Below are 14,498 nucleotides of genomic sequence, written 5' to 3'. Positions count from 1 at the left end.
CTGGGCCTTCCTTAGGTTGGAGGGCCTGGGCGCGAAAGCAGAGCCCGGGCAGGGCAGGCTGGCTTCAAGAACTACCGGGGCACCTGATATCATGGGGCGCACAAGTCTGGGGTTAGGCACCTGTGCACTTCACCCCTCCAGTGAATGCTGGCCCTCTTGACCGCAGCAACATTCAGGGGCCCAACCTACACATGACACACATGACTTTCACATTTTTTTATTTCACCAATCCATCAGGCCTGTGGACCCCTGAACGGCCCAGGGCTGGCCCTCTTGACTGCAGCAAAATAAACTCTGCTGCACGAGCTTGGGCCCTGTGTGCAAACAACCTGACTCGCACACTAAACTCTTTCTTTCTTTCACCAATAAATCAGGGGAAAGCGCGAACGCAGTCCCCCACTACCAGAAATAATGCAGTCGAGAATCCCGCATTTGGGGACATCGCAGGGGTCAGCAAATCCGATGTGCAATGGATGAGCCTCACCCTGGGAGCTCTGCCTTGCTGATCACAGATGCTCCCCTGCCAGGTAAGTATGAGTTGCGAGCCAGAGGGCAGGGCTTGGGCCTGTTCTGGAAGCCCCGCTAAGCGAGGGTGAGAAGGCCGGCCCTGACCCAGCCCCAGCCCTCCCGGAAGCCCTGAGCGTCTGCGGAGCTGCCTGTCCCACGTGCAGGGGGAAGCTCCGGCAGGCAGAGCCCAGCAGAAGAGGCACATTGTGGCACAGTTCATGTCTCCCACCAGGCCCTGCTCGGCCTGAGATTTGCATAAATTCGGACCTGGCTGCCAGCCAGCAGGCCCAGTCGGAAAGCGAGCAGGCCTGGCGCAGTGGGCCCACTGGCCCGTCGGCCCCAGGCGGGTCCATGGCCCTCCTGAGCCGACAGGTCACCCCGCTTAACAAGAGCGTCTCGGGTGGGGTGCCCCCCGCCAGGACACGGCAAGGCCCGATCGTGCCCGATCGGTGCTCGGACGGGGCGGGCGGCAGCGGCGGCCGGGAGCCAGTTTCACCCCTGCCCCCAAAACCCCAGGAGCTGGCTGGGCCTTCCTTAGGTTGGAGGGCCTGGGCGCGAAAGCAGAGCCCGGGCAGGGCAGGCTGGCTTCAAGAACTACCGGGGCACCTGATATCATGGGGCGCACAAGTCTGGGGTTAGGCACCTGTGCACTTCACCCCTCCAGTGAATGCTGGCCCTCTTGACCGCAGCAACATTCAGGGGCCCAACCTACACATGACACACATGACTTTCACATTTTTTTATTTCACCAATCCATCAGGCCTGTGGACCCCTGAACGGCCCAGGGCTGGCCCTCTTGACTGCAGCAAAATAAACTCTGCTGCACGAGCTTGGGCCCTGTGTGCAAACAACCTGACTCGCACACTAAACTCTTTCTTTCTTTCACCAATAAATCAGGGGAAAGCGCGAACGCAGTCCCCCACTACCAGAAATAATACAGTCGAGAATCCCGCATTTGGGGACATCGCAGGGGTCAGCAAATCCGATGTGCAATGGATGAGCCTCACCCTGGGAGCTCTGCCTTGCTGATCACAGATGCTCCCCTGCCAGGTAAGTATGAGTTGCGAGCCAGAGGGCAGGGCTTGGGCCTGTTCTGGAAGCCCCGCTAAGCGAGGGTGAGAAGGCCGGCCCTGACCCAGCCCCAGCCCTCCCGGAAGCCCTGAGCGTCTGCGGAGCTGCCTGTCCCACGTGCAGGGGGAAGCTCCGGCAGGCAGAGCCCAGCAGAAGAGGCACATTGTGGCACAGTTCATGTCTCCCACCAGGCCCTGCTCGGCCTGAGATTTGCATAAATTCGGACCTGGCTGCCAGCCAGCAGGCCCAGTCGGAAAGCGAGCAGGCCTGGCGCAGTGGGCCCACTGGCCCGTCGGCCCCAGGCGGGTCCATGGCCCTCCTGAGCCGACAGGTCACCCCGCTTAACAAGAGCGTCTCGGGTGGGGTGCCCCCCGCCAGGACACGGCAAGGCCCGATCGTGCCCGATCGGTGCTCGGACGGGGCGGGCGGCAGCGGCGGCCGGGAGCCAGTTTCACCCCTGCCCCCAAAACCCCAGGAGCTGGCTGGGCCTTCCTTAGGTTGGAGGGCCTGGGCGCGAAAGCAGAGCCCGGGCAGGGCAGGCTGGCTTCAAGAACTACCGGGGCACCTGATATCATGGGGCGCACAAGTCTGGGGTTAGGCACCTGTGCACTTCACCCCTCCAGTGAATGCTGGCCCTCTTGACCGCAGCAACATTCAGGGGCCCAACCTACACATGACACACATGACTTTCACATTTTTTTATTTCACCAATCCATCAGGCCTGTGGACCCCTGAACGGCCCAGGGCTGGCCCTCTTGACTGCAGCAAAATAAACTCTGCTGCACGAGCTTGGGCCCTGTGTGCAAACAACCTGACTCGCACACTAAACTCTTTCTTTCTTTCACCAATAAATCAGGGGAAAGCGCGAACGCAGTCCCCCACTACCAGAAATAATGCAGTCGAGAATCCCGCATTTGGGGACATCGCAGGGGTCAGCAAATCCGATGTGCAATGGATGAGCCTCACCCTGGGAGCTCTGCCTTGCTGATCACAGATGCTCCCCTGCCAGGTAAGTATGAGTTGCGAGCCAGAGGGCAGGGCTTGGGCCTGTTCTGGAAGCCCCGCTAAGCGAGGGTGAGAAGGCCGGCCCTGACCCAGCCCCAGCCCTCCCGGAAGCCCTGAGCGTCTGCGGAGCTGCCTGTCCCACGTGCAGGGGGAAGCTCCGGCAGGCAGAGCCCAGCAGAAGAGGCACATTGTGGCACAGTTCATGTCTCCCACCAGGCCCTGCTCGGCCTGAGATTTGCATAAATTCGGACCTGGCTGCCAGCCAGCAGGCCCAGTCGGAAAGCGAGCAGGCCTGGCGCAGTGGGCCCACTGGCCCGTCGGCCCCAGGCGGGTCCATGGCCCTCCTGAGCCGACAGGTCACCCCGCTTAACAAGAGCGTCTCGGGTGGGGTGCCCCCCGCCAGGACACGGCAAGGCCGTGAAGGCAAGGCCCGATCGTGCCCGATCGGTGCTCGGACGGGGCGGGCGGCAGCGGCGGCCGGGAGCCAGTTTCACCCCTGCCCCCAAAACCCCAGGAGCTGGCTGGGCCTTCCTTAGGTTGGAGGGCCTGGGCGCGAAAGCAGAGCCCGGGCAGGGCAGGCTGGCTTCAAGAACTACCGGGGCACCTGATATCATGGGGCGCACAAGTCTGGGGTTAGGCACCTGTGCACTTCACCCCTCCAGTGAATGCTGGCCCTCTTGACCGCAGCAACATTCAGGGGCCCAACCTACACATGACACACATGACTTTCACATTTTTTTATTTCACCAATCCATCAGGCCTGTGGACCCCTGAACGGCCCAGGGCTGGCCCTCTTGACTGCAGCAAAATAAACTCTGCTGCACGAGCTTGGGCCCTGTGTGCAAACAACCTGACTCGCACACTAAACTCTTTCTTTCTTTCACCAATAAATCAGGGGAAAGCGCGAACGCAGTCCCCCACTACCAGAAATAATACAGTCGAGAATCCCGCATTTGGGGACATCGCAGGGGTCAGCAAATCCGATGTGCAATGGATGAGCCTCACCCTGGGAGCTCTGCCTTGCTGATCACAGATGCTCCCCTGCCAGGTAAGTATGAGTTGCGAGCCAGAGGGCAGGGCTTGGGCCTGTTCTGGAAGCCCCGCTAAGCGAGGGTGAGAAGGCCGGCCCTGACCCAGCCCCAGCCCTCCCGGAAGCCCTGAGCGTCTGCGGAGCTGCCTGTCCCACGTGCAGGGGGAAGCTCCGGCAGGCAGAGCCCAGCAGAAGAGGCACATTGTGGCACAGTTCATGTCTCCCACCAGGCCCTGCTCGGCCTGAGATTTGCATAAATTCGGACCTGGCTGCCAGCCAGCAGGCCCAGTCGGAAAGCGAGCAGGCCTGGCGCAGTGGGCCCACTGGCCCGTCGGCCCCAGGCGGGTCCATGGCCCTCCTGAGCCGACAGGTCACCCCGCTTAACAAGAGCGTCTCGGGTGGGGTGCCCCCCGCCAGGACACGGCAAGGCCGTGAAGGCAAGGCCCGATCGTGCCCGATCGGTGCTCGGACGGGGCGGGCGGCAGCGGCGGCCGGGAGCCAGTCTCACCCCTGCCCCCAAAACCCCAGGAGCTGGCTGGGCCTTCCTTAGGTTGGAGGGCCTGGGCGCGAAAGCAGAGCCCGGGCAGGGCAGGCTGGCTTCAAGAACTACCGGGGCACCTGATATCATGGGGCGCACAAGTCTGGGGTTAGGCACCTGTGCACTTCACCCCTCCAGTGAATGCTGGCCCTCTTGACCGCAGCAACATTCAGGGGCCCAACCTACACATGACACACATGACTTTCACATTTTTTTATTTCACCAATCCATCAGGCCTGTGGACCCCTGAACGGCCCAGGGCTGGCCCTCTTGACTGCAGCAAAATAAACTCTGCTGCACGAGCTTGGGCCCTGTGTGCAAACAACCTGACTCGCACACTAAACTCTTTCTTTCTTTCACCAATAAATCAGGGGAAAGCGCGAACGCAGTCCCCCACTACCAGAAATAATGCAGTCGAGAATCCCGCATTTGGGGACATCGCAGGGGTCAGCAAATCCGATGTGCAATGGAGGAGTCTCACCCTGGGAGCTCTGCCTTGCTGATCACAGATGCTCCCCTGCCAGGTAAGTATGAGTTGCGAGCCAGAGGGCAGGGCTTGGGCCTGTTCTGGAAGCCCCGCTAAGCGAGGGTGAGAAGGCCGGCCCTGACCCAGCCCCAGCCCTCCCGGAAGCCCTGAGCGTCTGCGGAGCTGCCTGTCCCACGTGCAGGGGGAAGCTCCGGCAGGCAGAGCCCAGCAGAAGAGGCACATTGTGGCACAGTTCATGTCTCCCACCAGGCCCTGCTCGGCCTGAGATTTGCATAAATTCGGACCTGGCTGCCAGCCAGCAGGCCCAGTCGGAAAGCGAGCAGGCCTGGCGCAGTGGGCCCACTGGCCCGTCGGCCCCAGGCGGGTCCATGGCCCTCCTGAGCCGACAGGTCACCCCGCTTAACAAGAGCGTCTCGGGTGGGGTGCCCCCCGCCAGGACACGGCAAGGCCCGATCGTGCCCGATCGGTGCTCGGACGGGGCGGGCGGCAGCGGCGGCCGGGAGCCAGTTTCACCCCTGCCCCCAAAACCCCAGGAGCTGGCTGGGCCTTCCTTAGGTTGGAGGGCCTGGGCGCGAAAGCAGAGCCCGGGCAGGGCAGGCTGGCTTCAAGAACTACCGGGGCACCTGATATCATGGGGCGCACAAGTCTGGGGTTAGGCACCTGTGCACTTCACCCCTCCAGTGAATGCTGGCCCTCTTGACCGCAGCAACATTCAGGGGCCCAACCTACACATGACACACATGACTTTCACATTTTTTTATTTCACCAATCCATCAGGCCTGTGGACCCCTGAACGGCCCAGGGCTGGCCCTCTTGACTGCAGCAAAATAAACTCTGCTGCACGAGCTTGGGCCCTGTGTGCAAACAACCTGACTCGCACACTAAACTCTTTCTTTCTTTCACCAATAAATCAGGGGAAAGCGCGAACGCAGTCCCCCACTACCAGAAATAATACAGTCGAGAATCCCGCATTTGGGGACATCGCAGGGGTCAGCAAATCCGATGTGCAATGGATGAGCCTCACCCTGGGAGCTCTGCCTTGCTGATCACAGATGCTCCCCTGCCAGGTAAGTATGAGTTGCGAGCCAGAGGGCAGGGCTTGGGCCTGTTCTGGAAGCCCCGCTAAGCGAGGGTGAGAAGGCCGGCCCTGACCCAGCCCCAGCCCTCCCGGAAGCCCTGAGCGTCTGCGGAGCTGCCTGTCCCACGTGCAGGGGGAAGCTCCGGCAGGCAGAGCCCAGCAGAAGAGGCACATTGTGGCACAGTTCATGTCTCCCACCAGGCCCTGCTCGGCCTGAGATTTGCATAAATTCGGACCTGGCTGCCAGCCAGCAGGCCCAGTCGGAAAGCGAGCAGGCCTGGCGCAGTGGGCCCACTGGCCCGTCGGCCCCAGGCGGGTCCATGGCCCTCCTGAGCCGACAGGTCACCCCGCTTAACAAGAGCGTCTCGGGTGGGGTGCCCCCCGCCAGGACACGGCAAGGCCCGATCGTGCCCGATCGGTGCTCGGACGGGGCGGGCGGCAGCGGCGGCCGGGAGCCAGTTTCACCCCTGCCCCCAAAACCCCAGGAGCTGGCTGGGCCTTCCTTAGGTTGGAGGGCCTGGGCGCGAAAGCAGAGCCCGGGCAGGGCAGGCTGGCTTCAAGAACTACCGGGGCACCTGATATCATGGGGCGCACAAGTCTGGGGTTAGGCACCTGTGCACTTCACCCCTCCAGTGAATGCTGGCCCTCTTGACCGCAGCAACATTCAGGGGCCCAACCTACACATGACACACATGACTTTCACATTTTTTTATTTCACCAATCCATCAGGCCTGTGGACCCCTGAACGGCCCAGGGCTGGCCCTCTTGACTGCAGCAAAATAAACTCTGCTGCACGAGCTTGGGCCCTGTGTGCAAACAACCTGACTCGCACACTAAACTCTTTCTTTCTTTCACCAATAAATCAGGGGAAAGCGCGAACGCAGTCCCCCACTACCAGAAATAATGCAGTCGAGAATCCCGCATTTGGGGACATCGCAGGGGTCAGCAAATCCGATGTGCAATGGATGAGCCTCACCCTGGGAGCTCTGCCTTGCTGATCACAGATGCTCCCCTGCCAGGTAAGTATGAGTTGCGAGCCAGAGGGCAGGGCTTGGGCCTGTTCTGGAAGCCCCGCTAAGCGAGGGTGAGAAGGCCGGCCCTGACCCAGCCCCAGCCCTCCCGGAAGCCCTGAGCGTCTGCGGAGCTGCCTGTCCCACGTGCAGGGGGAAGCTCCGGCAGGCAGAGCCCAGCAGAAGAGGCACATTGTGGCACAGTTCATGTCTCCCACCAGGCCCTGCTCGGCCTGAGATTTGCATAAATTCGGACCTGGCTGCCAGCCAGCAGGCCCAGTCGGAAAGCGAGCAGGCCTGGCGCAGTGGGCCCACTGGCCCGTCGGCCCCAGGCGGGTCCATGGCCCTCCTGAGCCGACAGGTCACCCCGCTTAACAAGAGCGTCTCGGGTGGGGTGCCCCCCGCCAGGACACGGCAAGGCCGTGAAGGCAAGGCCCGATCGTGCCCGATCGGTGCTCGGACGGGGCGGGCGGCAGCGGCGGCCGGGAGCCAGTTTCACCCCTGCCCCCAAAACCCCAGGAGCTGGCTGGGCCTTCCTTAGGTTGGAGGGCCTGGGCGCGAAAGCAGAGCCCGGGCAGGGCAGGCTGGCTTCAAGAACTACCGGGGCACCTGATATCATGGGGCGCACAAGTCTGGGGTTAGGCACCTGTGCACTTCACCCCTCCAGTGAATGCTGGCCCTCTTGACCGCAGCAACATTCAGGGGCCCAACCTACACATGACACACATGACTTTCACATTTTTTTATTTCACCAATCCATCAGGCCTGTGGACCCCTGAACGGCCCAGGGCTGGCCCTCTTGACTGCAGCAAAATAAACTCTGCTGCACGAGCTTGGGCCCTGTGTGCAAACAACCTGACTCGCACACTAAACTCTTTCTTTCTTTCACCAATAAATCAGGGGAAAGCGCGAACGCAGTCCCCCACTACCAGAAATAATACAGTCGAGAATCCCGCATTTGGGGACATCGCAGGGGTCAGCAAATCCGATGTGCAATGGATGAGCCTCACCCTGGGAGCTCTGCCTTGCTGATCACAGATGCTCCCCTGCCAGGTAAGTATGAGTTGCGAGCCAGAGGGCAGGGCTTGGGCCTGTTCTGGAAGCCCCGCTAAGCGAGGGTGAGAAGGCCGGCCCTGACCCAGCCCCAGCCCTCCCGGAAGCCCTGAGCGTCTGCGGAGCTGCCTGTCCCACGTGCAGGGGGAAGCTCCGGCAGGCAGAGCCCAGCAGAAGAGGCACATTGTGGCACAGTTCATGTCTCCCACCAGGCCCTGCTCGGCCTGAGATTTGCATAAATTCGGACCTGGCTGCCAGCCAGCAGGCCCAGTCGGAAAGCGAGCAGGCCTGGCGCAGTGGGCCCACTGGCCCGTCGGCCCCAGGCGGGTCCATGGCCCTCCTGAGCCGACAGGTCACCCCGCTTAACAAGAGCGTCTCGGGTGGGGTGCCCCCCGCCAGGACACGGCAAGGCCCGATCGTGCCCGATCGGTGCTCGGACGGGGCGGGCGGCAGCGGCGGCCGGGAGCCAGTTTCACCCCTGCCCCCAAAACCCCAGGAGCTGGCTGGGCCTTCCTTAGGTTGGAGGGCCTGGGCGCGAAAGCAGAGCCCGGGCAGGGCAGGCTGGCTTCAAGAACTACCGGGGCACCTGATATCATGGGGCGCACAAGTCTGGGGTTAGGCACCTGTGCACTTCACCCCTCCAGTGAATGCTGGCCCTCTTGACCGCAGCAACATTCAGGGGCCCAACCTACACATGACACACATGACTTTCACATTTTTTTATTTCACCAATCCATCAGGCCTGTGGACCCCTGAACGGCCCAGGGCTGGCCCTCTTGACTGCAGCAAAATAAACTCTGCTGCACGAGCTTGGGCCCTGTGTGCAAACAACCTGACTCGCACACTAAACTCTTTCTTTCTTTCACCAATAAATCAGGGGAAAGCGCGAACGCAGTCCCCCACTACCAGAAATAATGCAGTCGAGAATCCCGCATTTGGGGACATCGCAGGGGTCAGCAAATCCGATGTGCAATGGATGAGCCTCACCCTGGGAGCTCTGCCTTGCTGATCACAGATGCTCCCCTGCCAGGTAAGTATGAGTTGCGAGCCAGAGGGCAGGGCTTGGGCCTGTTCTGGAAGCCCCGCTAAGCGAGGGTGAGAAGGCCGGCCCTGACCCAGCCCCAGCCCTCCCGGAAGCCCTGAGCGTCTGCGGAGCTGCCTGTCCCACGTGCAGGGGGAAGCTCCGGCAGGCAGAGCCCAGCAGAAGAGGCACATTGTGGCACAGTTCATGTCTCCCACCAGGCCCTGCTCGGCCTGAGATTTGCATAAATTCGGACCTGGCTGCCAGCCAGCAGGCCCAGTCGGAAAGCGAGCAGGCCTGGCGCAGTGGGCCCACTGGCCCGTCGGCCCCAGGCGGGTCCATGGCCCTCCTGAGCCGACAGGTCACCCCGCTTAACAAGAGCGTCTCGGGTGGGGTGCCCCCCGCCAGGACACGGCAAGGCCCGATCGTGCCCGATCGGTGCTCGGACGGGGCGGGCGGCAGCGGCGGCCGGGAGCCAGTTTCACCCCTGCCCCCAAAACCCCAGGAGCTGGCTGGGCCTTCCTTAGGTTGGAGGGCCTGGGCGCGAAAGCAGAGCCCGGGCAGGGCAGGCTGGCTTCAAGAACTACCGGGGCACCTGATATCATGGGGCGCACAAGTCTGGGGTTAGGCACCTGTGCACTTCACCCCTCCAGTGAATGCTGGCCCTCTTGACCGCAGCAACATTCAGGGGCCCAACCTACACATGACACACATGACTTTCACATTTTTTTATTTCACCAATCCATCAGGCCTGTGGACCCCTGAACGGCCCAGGGCTGGCCCTCTTGACTGCAGCAAAATAAACTCTGCTGCACGAGCTTGGGCCCTGTGTGCAAACAACCTGACTCGCACACTAAACTCTTTCTTTCTTTCACCAATAAATCAGGGGAAAGCGCGAACGCAGTCCCCCACTACCAGAAATAATACAGTCGAGAATCCCGCATTTGGGGACATCGCAGGGGTCAGCAAATCCGATGTGCAATGGATGAGCCTCACCCTGGGAGCTCTGCCTTGCTGATCACAGATGCTCCCCTGCCAGGTAAGTATGAGTTGCGAGCCAGAGGGCAGGGCTTGGGCCTGTTCTGGAAGCCCCGCTAAGCGAGGGTGAGAAGGCCGGCCCTGACCCAGCCCCAGCCCTCCCGGAAGCCCTGAGCGTCTGCGGAGCTGCCTGTCCCACGTGCAGGGGGAAGCTCCGGCAGGCAGAGCCCAGCAGAAGAGGCACATTGTGGCACAGTTCATGTCTCCCACCAGGCCCTGCTCGGCCTGAGATTTGCATAAATTCGGACCTGGCTGCCAGCCAGCAGGCCCAGTCGGAAAGCGAGCAGGCCTGGCGCAGTGGGCCCACTGGCCCGTCGGCCCCAGGCGGGTCCATGGCCCTCCTGAGCCGACAGGTCACCCCGCTTAACAAGAGCGTCTCGGGTGGGGTGCCCCCCGCCAGGACACGGCAAGGCCCGATCGTGCCCGATCGGTGCTCGGACGGGGCGGGCGGCAGCGGCGGCCGGGAGCCAGTTTCACCCCTGCCCCCAAAACCCCAGGAGCTGGCTGGGCCTTCCTTAGGTTGGAGGGCCTGGGCGCGAAAGCAGAGCCCGGGCAGGGCAGGCTGGCTTCAAGAACTACCGGGGCACCTGATATCATGGGGCGCACAAGTCTGGGGTTAGGCACCTGTGCACTTCACCCCTCCAGTGAATGCTGGCCCTCTTGACCGCAGCAACATTCAGGGGCCCAACCTACACATGACACACATGACTTTCACATTTTTTTATTTCACCAATCCATCAGGCCTGTGGACCCCTGAACGGCCCAGGGCTGGCCCTCTTGACTGCAGCAAAATAAACTCTGCTGCACGAGCTTGGGCCCTGTGTGCAAACAACCTGACTCGCACACTAAACTCTTTCTTTCTTTCACCAATAAATCAGGGGAAAGCGCGAACGCAGTCCCCCACTACCAGAAATAATGCAGTCGAGAATCCCGCATTTGGGGACATCGCAGGGGTCAGCAAATCCGATGTGCAATGGATGAGCCTCACCCTGGGAGCTCTGCCTTGCTGATCACAGATGCTCCCCTGCCAGGTAAGTATGAGTTGCGAGCCAGAGGGCAGGGCTTGGGCCTGTTCTGGAAGCCCCGCTAAGCGAGGGTGAGAAGGCCGGCCCTGACCCAGCCCCAGCCCTCCCGGAAGCCCTGAGCGTCTGCGGAGCTGCCTGTCCCACGTGCAGGGGGAAGCTCCGGCAGGCAGAGCCCAGCAGAAGAGGCACATTGTGGCACAGTTCATGTCTCCCACCAGGCCCTGCTCGGCCTGAGATTTGCATAAATTCGGACCTGGCTGCCAGCCAGCAGGCCCAGTCGGAAAGCGAGCAGGCCTGGCGCAGTGGGCCCACTGGCCCGTCGGCCCCAGGCGGGTCCATGGCCCTCCTGAGCCGACAGGTCACCCCGCTTAACAAGAGCGTCTCGGGTGGGGTGCCCCCCGCCAGGACACGGCAAGGCCCGATCGTGCCCGATCGGTGCTCGGACGGGGCGGGCGGCAGCGGCGGCCGGGAGCCAGTTTCACCCCTGCCCCCAAAACCCCAGGAGCTGGCTGGGCCTTCCTTAGGTTGGAGGGCCTGGGCGCGAAAGCAGAGCCCGGGCAGGGCAGGCTGGCTTCAAGAACTACCGGGGCACCTGATATCATGGGGCGCACAAGTCTGGGGTTAGGCACCTGTGCACTTCACCCCTCCAGTGAATGCTGGCCCTCTTGACCGCAGCAACATTCAGGGGCCCAACCTACACATGACACACATGACTTTCACATTTTTTTATTTCACCAATCCATCAGGCCTGTGGACCCCTGAACGGCCCAGGGCTGGCCCTCTTGACTGCAGCAAAATAAACTCTGCTGCACGAGCTTGGGCCCTGTGTGCAAACAACCTGACTCGCACACTAAACTCTTTCTTTCTTTCACCAATAAATCAGGGGAAAGCGCGAACGCAGTCCCCCACTACCAGAAATAATACAGTCGAGAATCCCGCATTTGGGGACATCGCAGGGGTCAGCAAATCCGATGTGCAATGGATGAGCCTCACCCTGGGAGCTCTGCCTTGCTGATCACAGATGCTCCCCTGCCAGGTAAGTATGAGTTGCGAGCCAGAGGGCAGGGCTTGGGCCTGTTCTGGAAGCCCCGCTAAGCGAGGGTGAGAAGGCCGGCCCTGACCCAGCCCCAGCCCTCCCGGAAGCCCTGAGCGTCTGCGGAGCTGCCTGTCCCACGTGCAGGGGGAAGCTCCGGCAGGCAGAGCCCAGCAGAAGAGGCACATTGTGGCACAGTTCATGTCTCCCACCAGGCCCTGCTCGGCCTGAGATTTGCATAAATTCGGACCTGGCTGCCAGCCAGCAGGCCCAGTCGGAAAGCGAGCAGGCCTGGCGCAGTGGGCCCACTGGCCCGTCGGCCCCAGGCGGGTCCATGGCCCTCCTGAGCCGACAGGTCACCCCGCTTAACAAGAGCGTCTCGGGTGGGGTGCCCCCCGCCAGGACACGGCAAGGCCCGATCGTGCCCGATCGGTGCTCGGACGGGGCGGGCGGCAGCGGCGGCCGGGAGCCAGTTTCACCCCTGCCCCCAAAACCCCAGGAGCTGGCTGGGCCTTCCTTAGGTTGGAGGGCCTGGGCGCGAAAGCAGAGCCCGGGCAGGGCAGGCTGGCTTCAAGAACTACCGGGGCACCTGATATCATGGGGCGCACAAGTCTGGGGTTAGGCACCTGTGCACTTCACCCCTCCAGTGAATGCTGGCCCTCTTGACCGCAGCAACATTCAGGGGCCCAACCTACACATGACACACATGACTTTCACATTTTTTTATTTCACCAATCCATCAGGCCTGTGGACCCCTGAACGGCCCAGGGCTGGCCCTCTTGACTGCAGCAAAATAAACTCTGCTGCACGAGCTTGGGCCCTGTGTGCAAACAACCTGACTCGCACACTAAACTCTTTCTTTCTTTCACCAATAAATCAGGGGAAAGCGCGAACGCAGTCCCCCACTACCAGAAATAATGCAGTCGAGAATCCCGCATTTGGGGACATCGCAGGGGTCAGCAAATCCGATGTGCAATGGATGAGCCTCACCCTGGGAGCTCTGCCTTGCTGATCACAGATGCTCCCCTGCCAGGTAAGTATGAGTTGCGAGCCAGAGGGCAGGGCTTGGGCCTGTTCTGGAAGCCCCGCTAAGCGAGGGTGAGAAGGCCGGCCCTGACCCAGCCCCAGCCCTCCCGGAAGCCCTGAGCGTCTGCGGAGCTGCCTGTCCCACGTGCAGGGGGAAGCTCCGGCAGGCAGAGCCCAGCAGAAGAGGCACATTGTGGCACAGTTCATGTCTCCCACCAGGCCCTGCTCGGCCTGAGATTTGCATAAATTCGGACCTGGCTGCCAGCCAGCAGGCCCAGTCGGAAAGCGAGCAGGCCTGGCGCAGTGGGCCCACTGGCCCGTCGGCCCCAGGCGGGTCCATGGCCCTCCTGAGCCGACAGGTCACCCCGCTTAACAAGAGCGTCTCGGGTGGGGTGCCCCCCGCCAGGACACGGCAAGGCCGTGAAGGCAAGGCCCGATCGTGCCCGATCGGTGCTCGGACGGGGCGGGCGGCAGCGGCGGCCGGGAGCCAGTCTCACCCCTGCCACCAAAACCCCAGGAGCTGGCTGGGCCTTCCTTAGGTTGGAGGGCCTGGGCGCGAAAGCAGAGCCCGGGCAGGGCAGGCTGGCTTCAAGAACTACCGGGGCACCTGATATCATGGGGCGCACAAGTCTGGGGTTAGGCACCTGTGCACTTCACCCCTCCAGTGAATGCTGGCCCTCTTGACCGCAGCAACATTCAGGGGCCCAACCTACACATGACACACATGACTTTCACATTTTTTTATTTCACCAATCCATCAGGCCTGTGGACCCCTGAACGGCCCAGGGCTGGCCCTCTTGACTGCAGCAAAATAAACTCTGCTGCACGAGCTTGGGCCCTGTGTGCAAACAACCTGACTCGCACACTAAACTCTTTCTTTCTTTCACCAATAAATCAGGGGAAAGCGCGAACGCAGTCCCCCACTACCAGAAATAATGCAGTCGAGAATCCCGCATTTGGGGACATCGCAGGGGTCAGCAAATCCGATGTGCAATGGAGGAGTCTCACCCTGGGAGCTCTGCCTTGCTGATCACAGATGCTCCCCTGCCAGGTAAGTATGAGTTGCGAGCCAGAGGGCAGGGCTTGGGCCTGTTCTGGAAGCCCCGCTAAGCGAGGGTGAGAAGGCCGGCCCTGACCCAGCCCCAGCCCTCCCGGAAGCCCTGAGCATCTGCGGAGCTGCCTGTCCCACGTGCAGGGGGAAGCTCCGGCAGGCAGAGCCCAGCAGAAGAGGCACATTGTGGCACAGTTCATGTCTCCCACCAGGCCCTGCTCGGCCTGAGATTTGCATAAATTCGGACCTGGCTGCCAGCCAGCAGGCCCAGTCGGAAAGCGAGCAGGCCTGGCGCAGTGGGCCCACTGGCCCGTCGGCCCCAGGCGGGTCCATGGCCCTCCTGAGCCGACAGGTCACCCCGCTTAACAAGAGCGTCTCGGGTGGGGTGCCCCCCGCCAGGACACGGCAAGGCCGTGAAGGCAAGGCCCGATCGGTGCTCGGACGGGGCGGGCGGCAGCGGCGGCCGGGAGCCAGTCTCACCCCTGCCCCCAAAACCCCAGGAGCTGGCCGGGCCTTCCTTAGGTT

The 14,498-nt window shown here is 62.1% G+C and overlaps 14 non-coding genes across 14 annotated transcripts; all 14 read right to left on the bottom strand.

The window, feature by feature from the left end:
- Window positions 1-371: 371 nt before the first annotated feature.
- Window positions 372-535, bottom strand: LOC138558226 (U1 spliceosomal RNA). The gene has a single exon (XR_011298379.1). It is a non-coding gene; the product is annotated as a U1 spliceosomal RNA (small nuclear RNA).
- Window positions 536-1,401: 866 nt separating this feature from the next.
- LOC138558372 (U1 spliceosomal RNA) lies at window positions 1,402-1,565 on the bottom strand. The gene has a single exon (XR_011298522.1). It is a non-coding gene; the product is annotated as a U1 spliceosomal RNA (small nuclear RNA).
- An 866-nt stretch (window positions 1,566-2,431) lies between these two features.
- LOC138558225 (U1 spliceosomal RNA) lies at window positions 2,432-2,595 on the bottom strand. The gene has a single exon (XR_011298378.1). It is a non-coding gene; the product is annotated as a U1 spliceosomal RNA (small nuclear RNA).
- An 880-nt stretch (window positions 2,596-3,475) lies between these two features.
- LOC138558371 (U1 spliceosomal RNA) lies at window positions 3,476-3,639 on the bottom strand. The gene has a single exon (XR_011298521.1). It is a non-coding gene; the product is annotated as a U1 spliceosomal RNA (small nuclear RNA).
- An 880-nt stretch (window positions 3,640-4,519) lies between these two features.
- On the bottom strand, window positions 4,520-4,683 carry LOC138558581 (U1 spliceosomal RNA). The gene has a single exon (XR_011298725.1). It is a non-coding gene; the product is annotated as a U1 spliceosomal RNA (small nuclear RNA).
- An 866-nt stretch (window positions 4,684-5,549) lies between these two features.
- LOC138558370 (U1 spliceosomal RNA) lies at window positions 5,550-5,713 on the bottom strand. The gene has a single exon (XR_011298520.1). It is a non-coding gene; the product is annotated as a U1 spliceosomal RNA (small nuclear RNA).
- An 866-nt stretch (window positions 5,714-6,579) lies between these two features.
- On the bottom strand, window positions 6,580-6,743 carry LOC138558224 (U1 spliceosomal RNA). The gene has a single exon (XR_011298377.1). It is a non-coding gene; the product is annotated as a U1 spliceosomal RNA (small nuclear RNA).
- Window positions 6,744-7,623: 880 nt separating this feature from the next.
- Window positions 7,624-7,787, bottom strand: LOC138558369 (U1 spliceosomal RNA). The gene has a single exon (XR_011298519.1). It is a non-coding gene; the product is annotated as a U1 spliceosomal RNA (small nuclear RNA).
- Window positions 7,788-8,653: 866 nt separating this feature from the next.
- LOC138558223 (U1 spliceosomal RNA) lies at window positions 8,654-8,817 on the bottom strand. The gene has a single exon (XR_011298376.1). It is a non-coding gene; the product is annotated as a U1 spliceosomal RNA (small nuclear RNA).
- Window positions 8,818-9,683: 866 nt separating this feature from the next.
- On the bottom strand, window positions 9,684-9,847 carry LOC138558368 (U1 spliceosomal RNA). Its single transcript, XR_011298518.1, has one exon. It is a non-coding gene; the product is annotated as a U1 spliceosomal RNA (small nuclear RNA).
- Window positions 9,848-10,713: 866 nt separating this feature from the next.
- LOC138558222 (U1 spliceosomal RNA) lies at window positions 10,714-10,877 on the bottom strand. The gene has a single exon (XR_011298375.1). It is a non-coding gene; the product is annotated as a U1 spliceosomal RNA (small nuclear RNA).
- An 866-nt stretch (window positions 10,878-11,743) lies between these two features.
- Window positions 11,744-11,907, bottom strand: LOC138558367 (U1 spliceosomal RNA). Its single transcript, XR_011298517.1, has one exon. It is a non-coding gene; the product is annotated as a U1 spliceosomal RNA (small nuclear RNA).
- Window positions 11,908-12,773: 866 nt separating this feature from the next.
- On the bottom strand, window positions 12,774-12,937 carry LOC138558221 (U1 spliceosomal RNA). The gene has a single exon (XR_011298374.1). It is a non-coding gene; the product is annotated as a U1 spliceosomal RNA (small nuclear RNA).
- An 880-nt stretch (window positions 12,938-13,817) lies between these two features.
- On the bottom strand, window positions 13,818-13,981 carry LOC138558580 (U1 spliceosomal RNA). Its single transcript, XR_011298724.1, has one exon. It is a non-coding gene; the product is annotated as a U1 spliceosomal RNA (small nuclear RNA).
- Window positions 13,982-14,498: the final 517 nt, after the last annotated feature.

Source organism: Ambystoma mexicanum, unplaced genomic scaffold (genome assembly GCF_040938575.1).
Source record: "Ambystoma mexicanum isolate Mex_15411 unplaced genomic scaffold, UKY_AmexF1_1 Mex_scaf34, whole genome shotgun sequence".
NCBI classification, from domain to species: Eukaryota; Metazoa; Chordata; class Amphibia; order Caudata; family Ambystomatidae; genus Ambystoma; species Ambystoma mexicanum.
Note: the sequence above shows the minus strand (reverse complement) of the source record. Positions and strands in the feature narration are given on the sequence as shown.